We start from the raw sequence: 11,271 nt of genomic DNA on the forward strand, positions 1-11,271 counted from the left end.
GCATTTTCCGGTAGGGCCGCAACTCTGGCGACAGCTCCCAAGCACGAAGAGCCAGGAGGGAAAGCCGTGCCTCGTTGGAAAGCTCTTTGGCAGCCGCTCGCGTGGCCCCACAGCCCGTGGGGCTGCGGGCTTTGCGGCGGCCATCAGCCTCCCCGCCACCGGCGCTTACCAGGTGCAGCCGCGCCAGCCTGCGAAGCATTTTCCAGTAGGGCCGCGACTCTGGCGACAGCTCCAACGCCCGAAGAGCCAGGAGGGAAAGCCGTGCCTCGTTGGAAAGCTCTTTGGCAGCCGCTCGCGTGGCCCCACAGCCCGTGGGGCTGCGGGCTTTGCGGCGGTTGTCAGCCTCGGAGCCACCGGCGCCCACGTGGCGCCGCCCCACCAGCCTGCGAAGCATTTTCCGGTAGGGCCGCAACTCTGGCGACAGCTCCCAAGCACGAAGAGCCAGGAGGGAAAGCCGTGCCTCGTTGGAAAGCTCTTTGTCAGCCGCTTGCGTGGCCCCACAGCCCATGGGGCTGCGGGCTTTGCGGCGGCCGTCAGCCTCGGAGCCACCAGCGCCCACGTGGCGCCGCCGCACAAGCCTGCGAAGCATTTTCCGGTAGGGCCGCGGCTCTGACGACAGCTCCCACGCCCGAAGAGCCAGGAGGGAAAGCCGTGCCTCGTTGGAAAGCTCTTTGGCAGCCGCTCGCGTGGCCCCACAGCCCGTGGGGCTGCGGGCTTTGCGGCGGCCGTCAGCCTCGGTGCCACCGGCGCCCACGTGGCGCTGCCGCGCCAGCATGCAGAGCATTTTCCGGTAGGGCCGCGACTCTGGCGACAGCTCCCACTCCCGAAGAGCCAGGAGAGAAAGCCATGCCTCGTTGGAAAGCTCTTTGGCAGCCGCTCGCCTGGCGAAACAGCCTGTGGGGCTGCGGGCTTTGCGGCGGCCGTCAGCCTCGCTGCCACCGGCGCCCATGTGGTGCCGCTGCGCCAGCCTGCGAAGCATTTTCGGGTAGGGCCGCGGCTCTGGCGACAGCTCCCAATCACGAAGAGCCAGGAGGGAAAGCCATGCCTCGTTGGAAAGCTCTTTGGCAGCCGCTCGCGTGGCCCCACAGCCCGTGGGGCTGCGGGCTATGCGGCGGCCGTCAGCCTCCCCGCCACCGGCGCCCACTAGGTGCAGCCGCGCCAGCCTGCGAAGCATTTTCCGGTAGGGCCGCGGCTCTGGCGACAGCTCCCAATCACGAAGAGCCAGGAGGGAAAGCCGTGCCTCGTTGGAAAGCTCTTTGGCAGCCTCTCGCGTGGTCTCACAGCCCGTGGGGCTGCGGGCTTTGCGGCGGCCGTCAGCCTCGGCGCCACCGGCGCCCACGTGGCGCCGCCGCGCCAGCTTCCGAAGCATTTTCCAGTAGGGCCACGGCTCTGACGACAACTCCCAAGCCCGAAGAGCCAGGAGGGAAAGCCGTGCCTCGTTGGAAAGCTCTTTGGCAGCCGCTTGCGTGGCCCCACAGCCCGTGGGGCTGCGGTCTTTGCGGCGGCCGTCAGCCTCGGAGCCACCAGCGCCCACGTGGCGCCGCCCCACCAGCCTGCGAAGCATTTTCCGGTAGGGTCGCGGCTCTGGCGACAGCTCCCACGCCCGAAGACCTAGGAGGGAAAGCCGTGCCTCGTTGGAAAGCTCTTTGGCAGCCGCTCGCGTGGCCCCACAGCCCGTGGGGCTGCGGGCTTTCCGGCGGACGTCAGCCTCAGCGACACCGGCGCCCACGTGGCGCCGCCGCGCCAGCCTGCGAAGCATTTTCCTGTAGGGCTGCGGCTCTGGCGACAGCTCCCACGCCCGAAGAGCCAGGAGGGAAAGCCGTGCCTCGTTGGAAAGCTCTTTGGCAGCCGCTCGCCTGGCGAAACAGCCCGTGGGGCTGCGGGCTTTGCGGCGGCCGTCAGCCTCGGAGCCACCGGCGCCCACGTGGCGCCGCCCCACCAGCCTGCGAAGCATTTTCCGGTAGGGCCGCAACTCTGGCGACAGCTCCCAAGCCCGAAGAGCCAGGAGGGAAAGCCGTGCCTCGTTGGAAAGCTCTTTGGCAGCCTCTCGCGTGGCCCCACAGCCCGTGGGGCTGCGGGCTTTCCGGCGGACGTCAGCCTCAGCGACACCGGCGCCCACCAGGTGCAGCCGCGCCAGCCTGCGAAGCATTTTCCTGTAGGGCCGCGGCTCTGGCGACAGCTCCCACGCCCGAAGAGCGAGGAGGGAAAGCCGTGCCTCGTTGGAAAGCTCTTTGGCAGCCGCTCGCCTGGCGAAACAGCCTGGGGGGCTGCGGGCTTTGCGGCGGCCGTCAGCCTCGCTGCCACCGGCGCCCATGTGTCGCCGCCTCACCAGGCTGCGAAGCATTTTCCGGTAGGGCTGCGGCTCTGACGACAACTCCCAAGCCCGAAGAGCCAGGAGGGAAAGCCATGCCTCGTTGGAAAGCTCTTTGGCAGCCGCTCGCCTCGCGAAACAGCCTGTGGGGCTGCGGGCTTTGCGGCGGCCGTCAGCCTCGGAGCCACCAGCGCCCACGTGGCGCCGCCGCGCCAGCCTGCGAAGCATTTCCCGGTAGGCCCGCGGCTCTGGCGACAGCTCCCACGCCCGAAGAGCCAGGAGGGAAAGCCATGCCTCGTTGGAAAGCTCTTTGGCAGCCTCTCGCGTGGCCCCACAGCCCGTGGGGCTGCGGGCTTTCCGGCGGACGTCAGCCTCAGCGACACCGGCGCCCACCAGGTGCAGCCGCGCCAGCCTGCGAAGCATTTTCCTGTAGGGCCGCGGCTCTGGCGACAGCTCCCAAGCCCGAAGAGCGAGGAGGGAAAGCCGTGCCTCGTTGGAAAGCTCTTTGGCAGCCGCTCGCCTGGCGAAACAGCCTGTGGGGCTGCGGGCTTTGCGGCGGCCGTCAGCCTCGCTGCCACCGGCGCCCATGTGTCACCGCCTCACCAGGCTGCTAAGCATTTTCCGGTAGGGCCGCGGCTCTGGCGACAGCTCCCACGCCCGAAGAGCCAGGAGGGAAAGCCGTGCCTCGTTGGAAAGCTCTTTGGCAGCCGCTCGCGTGGCCCCACAGCCCATGGGGCTGCGGGCTCTGCGGCGGCCGTCAGCCTCGCCGCCACCGGCGCCCACGTGGCGCCGCTGCGCCAGCCTGCGAAGCGTTTTCCGGTAGGGCCGCGGCTCTGGCGACAGCTCCCACGCCCGAAGAGCCAGGAGGGAAAGCCATGCCTCGTTGGAAAGCTCTTTGGCAGCCGCTCGCCTCGCGAAACAGCCTGTGGGGCTGCGGGCTTTGCGGCGGCCGTCAGCCTCGCTGCCACCGGCGCCCACAAGGTGCAGCCGCGCCAGCCTGCGAAGCATTTTCCGGTAGGGCCGTGGCTCTGGCGACAGCTCCCACGCCCAAAGAGCCAGGAGGGAAAGCCGTGCCTCGTTGGAAAGCTCTTTGGCAGCCGCTCGCATGGCCCCACAGCCCGTGGGGCTGCGGGCTTTGCGGCTGCCGTCAGCCTCGGCGCCACCGGCGCCCACGTGGCGCCGCCGCGCCAGCATACAGAGCATTTTCCTGTAGGGCCGCGGCTCTGGCGACAGCTCCCACGCCCGAAGAGCCAGGAGGGAAAGCCATGCCTCGTTGGAAAGCTCTTTGGTAGCCGCTCGCGTGGCCCCACAGCCCGTGGGGCTGCGGGCTTTGTGGCGGCCGTCAACCTCCCCGCCACCGGTGCCCACGTGGCGCCGCCCCACCAGCCTGCGAAGCATTTTCCGATAGGGCCGCGGCTCTGGCGACAGCTCCCACGTCTAAAGAGCCAGGAGGGAAAGCCGTGCCTCGTTGGAAAGCTCTTTGGCAGCCGCTCGCGTGGCCCCACAGCCCGTGTGGCTGCGGGCTTTGCAGCGGCCGTCATCCTTGGCGCTACCGGCGTCCACGTGGCGCTGCCGCGCCAGCCTGCGAAGCATTTTGCAGTAGGGCCGCGGCTCTGGCGCCAGCTCCCACGCCCGAAGAATCAGGAGAGAAAGCCGTGCCTCGTTGGAAAGCTCTTTGGCAGCCGCTCGCCTGGCAAAACAGCCCGTGGGGCTGCGGGCTTTGCGGCGGCCGTCAGCCTCGGCGCCACCGGCGCCCACGTGGCGCCGCCGAGCCAGCTTGGGAAGCATTTTCCGGTAGGGCTGCGGCTCTGACGACAGCTCCCAAGCCCGAAGAGCCAGGAGGAAAAGCCATGCCTCGTTGGAAAGCTCTTTGGCAGCCGCTCGCGTGGCCCCACAGCCCGTGGGGCTGCGGGCTTTGCGGCGGCCGTCAGCCTCGGTGCCACCGGCGCCCACGTGGCGCTGCCGCGCCAGCATGCAGAGCATTTTCCGGTAGGGCCGCGGCTCTGGCGACAGCTCCCACTCCCGAAGAGCCAGGAGAGAAAGCCATGCCTCGTTGGAAAGCTCTTTGGCAGCCGCTCGCCTGGCGAAACAGCCTGTGGGGCTGCGGGCTTTGCGGCGGCCGTCAGCCTCGCTGCCACCGGCGCCCATGTGGCGCCGCTGCGCCAGCCTGCGAAGCATTTTCCGGTAGGGCTGCGGCTCTGGCGACAGCTCCCAATCACGAAGAGCCAGGAGGGAAAGCCATGCCTCGTTGGAAAGCTCTTTGGCAGCCGCTCGCGTGGCCCCACAGCCCGTGGGGCTGCGGGTTTTGCGGCGGCCGTCAGCCTCCCCGCCACCGGCGCCCACCAGGTGCAGCCGCGCCAGCCTGCGAAGCATTTTCCGGTAGGGCCGCGGCTCTGGCGACAGCTCCCAATCACGAAGAGCCAGGAGGGAAAGCCGTGCCTCGTTGGAAAGCTCTTTGGCAGCCTCTCGCGTGGTCTCACAGCCCGTGGGGCTGCGGGCTTTGCGGCGGCCGTCAGCCTCGGCGCCACCGGCGCCCACGTGGCGCCGCCGCGCCAGCTTCCGAAGCATTTTCCAGTAGGGCCACGGCTCTGACGACAACTCCCAAGCCCGAAGAGCCAGGAGGGAAAGCCGTGCCTCGTTGGAAAGCTCTTTGGCAGCCGCTTGCGTGGCCCCACAGCCCGTGGGGCTGCGGTCTTTGCGGCGGCCGTCAGCCTCGGAGCCACCAGCGCCCACGTGGCGCCGCCCCACCAGCCTGCGAAGCATTTTCCGGTAGGGCCGCGGCTCTGGCGACAGCTCCCACGCCCGAAGACCTAGGAGGGAAAGCCGTGCCTCGTTGGAAAGCTCTTTGGCAGCCGCTCGCGTGGCCCCACAGCCCGTGGGGCTGCGGGCTTTCCGGCGGACGTCAGCCTCAGCGACACCGGCGCCCACGTGGCGCCGCCGCGCCAGCCTGCGAAGCATTTTCCTGTAGGGCTGCGGCTCTGGCGACAGCTCCCACGCCCGAAGAGCCAGGAGGGAAAGCCGTGCCTCGTTGGAAAGCTCTTTGGCAGCCGCTCGCCTGGCGAAACAGCCCGTGGGGCTGCGGGCTTTGCGGCGGCCGTCAGCCTCGGAGCCACCGGCGCCCACGTGGCGCCGCCCCACCAGCCTGCGAAGCATTTTCCGGTAGGGCCGCAACTCTGGCGACAGCTCCCAAGCCCGAAGAGCCAGGAGGGAAAGCCATGCCTCGTTGGAAAGCTCTTTGGCAGCCGATCGCGTGGCCCCACAGCCTGCGGGGCTGCGGGCTTTGTGGCGGCCGTCAGCCTCGGAGCCACCGGCGCCCACAACGTGCAGCCGCGCCAGCCTGCGAAGCATTTTCCTGTAGGGCCGCGGCTCTGGCGACAGCTCCCACGCCCGAAGAGCGAGGAGGGAAAGCCGTGCCTCGTTGGAAAGCTCTTTGGCAGCCGCTCGCCTGGCGAAACAGCCTGGGGGGCTGCGGGCTTTGCGGCGGCCGTCAGCCTCGCTGCCACCGGCGCCCATGTGTCGCCGCCTCACCAGGCTGCGAAGCATTTTCCGGTAGGGCTGCGGCTCTGACGACAACTCCCAAGCCCGAAGAGCCAGGAGGGAAAGCCATGCCTCGTTGGAAAGCTCTTTGGCAGCCGCTCGCCTCGCGAAACAGCCTGTGGGGCTGCGGGCTTTGCGGCGGCCGTCAGCCTCGGAGCCACCAGCGCCCACGTGGCGCCGCCGCGCCAGCCTGCGAAGCATTTTCCGGTAGGCCCGCGGCTCTGGCGACAGCTCCCACGCCCGAAGAGCCAGGAGGGAAAGCCATGCCTCGTTGGAAAGCTCTTTGGCAGCCTCTCGCGTGGCCCCACAGCCCGTGGGGCTGCGGGCTTTCCGGCGGACGTCAGCCTCAGCGACACCGGCGCCCACCAGGTGCAGCCGCGCCAGCCTGCGAAGCATTTTCCTGTAGGGCCGCGGCTCTGGCGACAGCTCCCAAGCCCGAAGAGCGAGGAGGGAAAGCCGTGCCTCGTTGGAAAGCTCTTTGGCAGCCGCTCGCCTGGCGAAACAGCCTGTGGGGCTGCGGGCTTTGCGGCGGCCGTCAGCCTCGCTGCCACCGGCGCCCATGTGTCACCGCCTCACCAGGCTGCGAAGCATTTTCCGGTAGGGCCGCGGCTCTGGCGACAGCTCCCACGCCCGAAGAGCGAGGAGGGAAAGCCGTGCCTCGTTGGAAAGCTCTTTGGCAGCCGCTCGCGTGGCCCCACAGCCCATGGGGCTGCGGGCTCTGCGGCGGCCGTCAGCCTCGCCGCCACCGGCGCCCACGTGGCGCCGCTGCGCCAGCCTGCGAAGCGTTTTCCGGTAGGGCCGCGGCTCTGGCGACAGCTCCCACGCCCGAAGAGCCAGGAGGGAAAGCCATGCCTCGTTGGAAAGCTCTTTGGCAGCCGCTCGCCTCGCGAAACAGCCTGTGGGGCTGCGGGCTTTGCGGCGGCCGTCAGCCTCGCTGCCACCGGCGCCCACGTGGCGCCGCCGCGCCAGCCTGCGAAGCATTTTCCGGTAGGCCCGCGGCTCTGGCGACAGCTCCCACGCCTGAAGAGCCAAGAGGGAAAGCCATGCCTCATTGGAAAGCTCTTTGGCAGCCTCTCGCGTGGCCCCACAGCCCGTGGGGCTGCGGGCTTTCCGGCGGACGTCAGCCTCAGCGACACCGGCGCCCACCAGGTGCAGCCGCGCCAGCCTGCGAACCATTTTCCTGTAGGGTCGCGGCTCTGGCGACAGCTCCCACGCCCGAAGAGCGAGGAGGGAAAGCCGTGCCTCGTTGGAAAGCTCTTTGGCAGCCGCTCGCCTGGCGAAACAGCCTGTGGGGCTGCGGGCTTTGCGGCGGCCGTCAGCCTCGCTGCCACCGGCGCCCATGTGTCACCGCCTCACCAGGCTGCGAAGCATTTTCCGGTAGGGCCGCGGCTCTGGCGACAGCTCCCACGCCCGAAGAGCGAGGAGGGAAAGCCGTGCCTCGTTGGAAAGCTCTTTGGCAGCCGCTCATGTGGCCCCACAGCCCGTGTGGCTGCGGGCTTTGCGGCGGCCGTCAGCCTCGCCGCCAACGGTGCCCACGTGGCGCTGCCGTGCCAGCTTGCGAAGCATTTTCCGGTAGGGCTGGAGCTCTGACGACAACTCCCAAGCCCGAAGAGCCAGGAGGGAAAGCCATGCCTCGTTGGAAAGCTCTTTGGCAGCCGCTCGCGTGGCCCCACAGCCCATGGGGCTGCGGGCTCTGCGGCGGCCGTCAGCCTCGCCGCCACCGGCGCCCACGTGGCGCCGCTGCGCCAGCCTGCGAAGCGTTTTCCGGTAGGGCCGCGGCTCTGGCGACAGCTCCCATGCCCGAAGAGCCAGGAGGAAAAGCCATGCCTCGTTGGAAAGCTCTTTGGCAGCCGCTCGCCTGGCGAAACAGCCCGTGGGGCTGCGGGCTTTGCCGCGGCCGTCAGCCTCGGAGCCACCGGCGCCCACGTGGCGCCGCCCCACCAGCCTGCGAAGCATTTTTCGGTAGGGCCGCAACTCTGGCGACAGCTCCCAAGCACGAAGAGCCAGGAGGGAAAGCCGTGCCTCGTTGGAAAGCTCTTTGGCAGCCGATCGCGTGGCCCCACAGCCCGTGGGGCTGCGGGCTTTGTGGCGGCCGTCAGCCTCCCCGCCACCGGCGCCCACCAGGTGCAGCCGCGCCAGCCTGCGAAGCATTTTCCTGTAGGGCCGCGGCTCTGGCGACAGCTCCCACGCCCGAAGAGCGAGGAGGGAAAGCCGTGCCTTGTTGGAAAGCTCTTTGGCAGCCGATCGCGTGGCCCCACAGCCCGTGGGGCTGCGGGCTTTGCGGCGGCCGTCAGCCTCGCTGCCACCGGCGCACATGTGTCACCGCCTCACCAGGCTGCGAAGCATTTTCCGGTAGGGCCGCGGCTCTGGCGACAGCTCCCACGCCCGAAGAGCGAGAAGGGAAAGCCGTGCCTCGTTGGAAAGCTCTTTGGCAGCCGCTCGCCTGGCGAAACAGCCTGTGGGGCTGCGGGCTTTGCGGCGGCCGTCAGCCTCGCCGCCAACGGTGCCCACGTGGCGCTGCCGTGCCAGCTTGCGAAGCATTTTCCGGTAGGGCTGCGGCTCTGACGACAACTCCCAAGCCCGAATAGCCAGGAGGGAAAGCCATGCCTTGTTGGAAAGCTCTTTCGCAGCCGCTCGCGTGGCCCCACAGCCCATGGGGCTGCGGGCTCTGCGGAGGCCGTCAGCCTCGCCGCCACCGGCGCCCACGTGGCGCCGCTGCGCCAGCCTGCGAAGCGTTTTCCGGTAGGGCCGCGGCTCTGGCGACAGCTCCCACGCCCGAAGAGCCAGGAGGAAAAGCCATGCCTCGTTGGAAAGCTCTTTGGCAGCCGCTCGCGTGGCCCCACAGCCCGTGTGGCTGCGGGCTTTGCGGCGGCCGTCAGCCTCGGCGCCACCGGCGCCCACGTGGTGCTGCCGCGCCAGCTTGCGAAGCATTTTCCGGTAGGGCTGCGGCTCTGACGACAGCTCCCAAGCCCGAAGAGCCAGGAGGGAAAGCCGTGCCTCGTTGGAAAGCTCTTTGGCGGCCGCTCGCCTGGCGAAACAGCCTGTGGGGCTGCGGGCTTTGCGGCGGCCGTCAGCCTCGGAGCCACCGGCACCCACCAGGTGCAGCCGCGCCAGCCTGCGAAGCATTTTCCGGTAGGGCCGTTTCTCTGACGACAGCTCCCACGCCCGAAGACCCAGGAGGGAAAGCCGTGCCTCGTTGGAAAGCTCTTTGGCAGCCGATCGCGTGGCCCCACAGCCCGTGGGGCTGCGGGCTTTGTGGCGGCCGTCAGCCTCCCCGCCACCGGCGCCCACCAGGTGCAGCCGCGCCAGCCTGCGAAGCATTTTCCTGTAGGGCCGCGGCTCTGGCGACAGCTCCCACGCCCGAAGAGCGAGGAGGAAAAGCCGTGCCTTGTTGGAAATCTCTTTGGCAGCCGCTCGCCTGGCGAAACAGCCTGTGGGGCTGCGGGCTTTCCGGCGGACGTCAGCCTCGCTGCCACCGGCGCCCATGTGTCACCGCCTCACCAGGCTGCGAAGCATTTTCCGGTAGGGCCGCGGCTCTGGCGACAGCTCCCACGCCCGAAGAGCGAGGAGGGAAAGCCGTGCCTCGTTGGAAAGCTCTTTGGCAGCCGCTCGCCTGGCGAAACAGCCTGTGGGGCTGCGGGCTTTGCGGCGGCCGTCAGCCTCGCCGCCAACGGTGCCCACGTGGCACTGCCGTGCCAGCTTGCGAAGCGTTTTCCGGTAGGGCTGCGGCGCTGACGACAACTCCCAAGCCCGAAGAGCCAGGAGGGAAAGCCATGCCTCGTTGGAAAGCTCTTTGGCAGCCGCTCGCGTGGCCCCACAGCCCATGGGGCTGCGGGCTCTGCGGCGGCCGTCAGCCTCGCCGCCACCGGCGCCCACGTGGTGCCGCTGCGCCAGCCTGCGAAGCGTTTTCCGGTAGGGCCGCGGCTCTGGCGACAGCTCCCACGCCCGAAGAGCCAGGAGGAAAAGCCATGCCTCGTTGGAAAGCTCTTTGGCAGCCGCTAGCCTGGCGAAACAGCCCGTGGGGCTGTGGGCTTTGCCGCGGCCGTCAGCCTCGGAGCCACCGGCGCCCACGTGGCGCCGCCCCACCAGCCTGTGAAGCATTTTCCGGTAGGGCCGCAACTCTGGCGACAGCTCCCAAGCACGAAGAGCCAGCAGGGAAAGCCGTGCCTCGTTGCAAAGCTCTTTGGCAGCCGATCGCGTGGCCCCACAGCCCGTGGGGCTGCGGGCTTTGTGGCGGCCGTCAGCCTCCCCGCCACCGGCGCCCACCAGGTGCAGCCGCGCCAGGCTGCGAAGCATTTTCCGGTAGGGCCGCGGCTCTGGCGACAGCTCCCACGCCCGAAGAGCGAGGAGGGAAAGCCGTGCCTTGTTGGAAAGCTCTTTGGCAGCCGCTCGCCTGGCGAAACAGCCCGTGGGGCTGCGGGCTTTGCGGCGGCCGTCAGCCTCGCCGCCAACGGTGCCCACGTGGCGCTGCCGTGCCAGCTTGCGAAGCATTTTCCGGTAGGGCTGAGGCTCTGACGACAACTCCCAAGCCCGAAGAGCCAGGAGGGAAAGCCATGCCTCGTTGGAAAGCTCTTTGGCAGCCGATCGCGTGGCCCCACAGCCCGTGGGGCTGCGGGCTTTGTGGCGGCCGTCAGCCTCCCCGCCACCGGCGCCCACCAGGTGCAGCCGCGCCAGCCTGCGAAGCATTTTCCTGTAGGGCCGCGGCTCTGGCGACAGCTCCCACGCCCGAAGAGCGAGGAGGGAAAGCCGTGCCTTGTTGGAAAGCTCTTTGGCAGCCGCTCGCCTGGCGAAACAGCCTGTGGGGCTGCGGGCTTTGCGGCGGCCATCAGCCTCGCTGCCACCGGCGCCCATGTGTCACCGCCTCACCAGGCTGCGAAGCATTTTCCGGTAGGGCCGCGGCTCTGGCGACAGCTCCCACGCCCGAAGAGCGAGAAGGGAAAGCCGTGCCTCGTTGGAAAGCTCTTTGGCAGCCGCTCGCCTGGCGAAACAGCCTGTGGGGCTGCGGGCTTTGCGGAGGCCGTCAGCCTCCCCGCCAACGGTGCCCACGTGGCGCTGCCATGCCAGCTTGCGAAGCATTTTCCGGTAGGGCTGCGGCTCTGACGACAACTCCCAAGCCCGAATAGCCAGGAGGGAAAGCCATGCCTCGTTGGAAAGCTCTTTGGCAGCCGCTCGCGTGGCCCCACAGCCCATGGGGCTGCGGGCTCTGCGGCGGCCGTCAGCCTCGCCGCCACCGACGCCCACGTGGCGCCGCTGCGCCAGCCTGCGAAGCGTTTTCCGGTAGGGCCGCGGCTCTGGCGACAGCTCCCACGCCCGAAGAGCCAGGAGGAAAAGCCATGCCTCGTTGGAAAGCTCTTTGGCAGCCGCTCGCGTGGCCCCACAGCCCGTGTGGCTGCGGGCTTTGCGGCGGCCGTCAGCCTCGGCGC

Source organism: Chroicocephalus ridibundus, unplaced genomic scaffold (genome assembly GCF_963924245.1).
Source record: "Chroicocephalus ridibundus unplaced genomic scaffold, bChrRid1.1 SCAFFOLD_61, whole genome shotgun sequence".
In the NCBI taxonomy this organism is placed as follows: domain Eukaryota; kingdom Metazoa; phylum Chordata; class Aves; order Charadriiformes; family Laridae; genus Chroicocephalus; species Chroicocephalus ridibundus.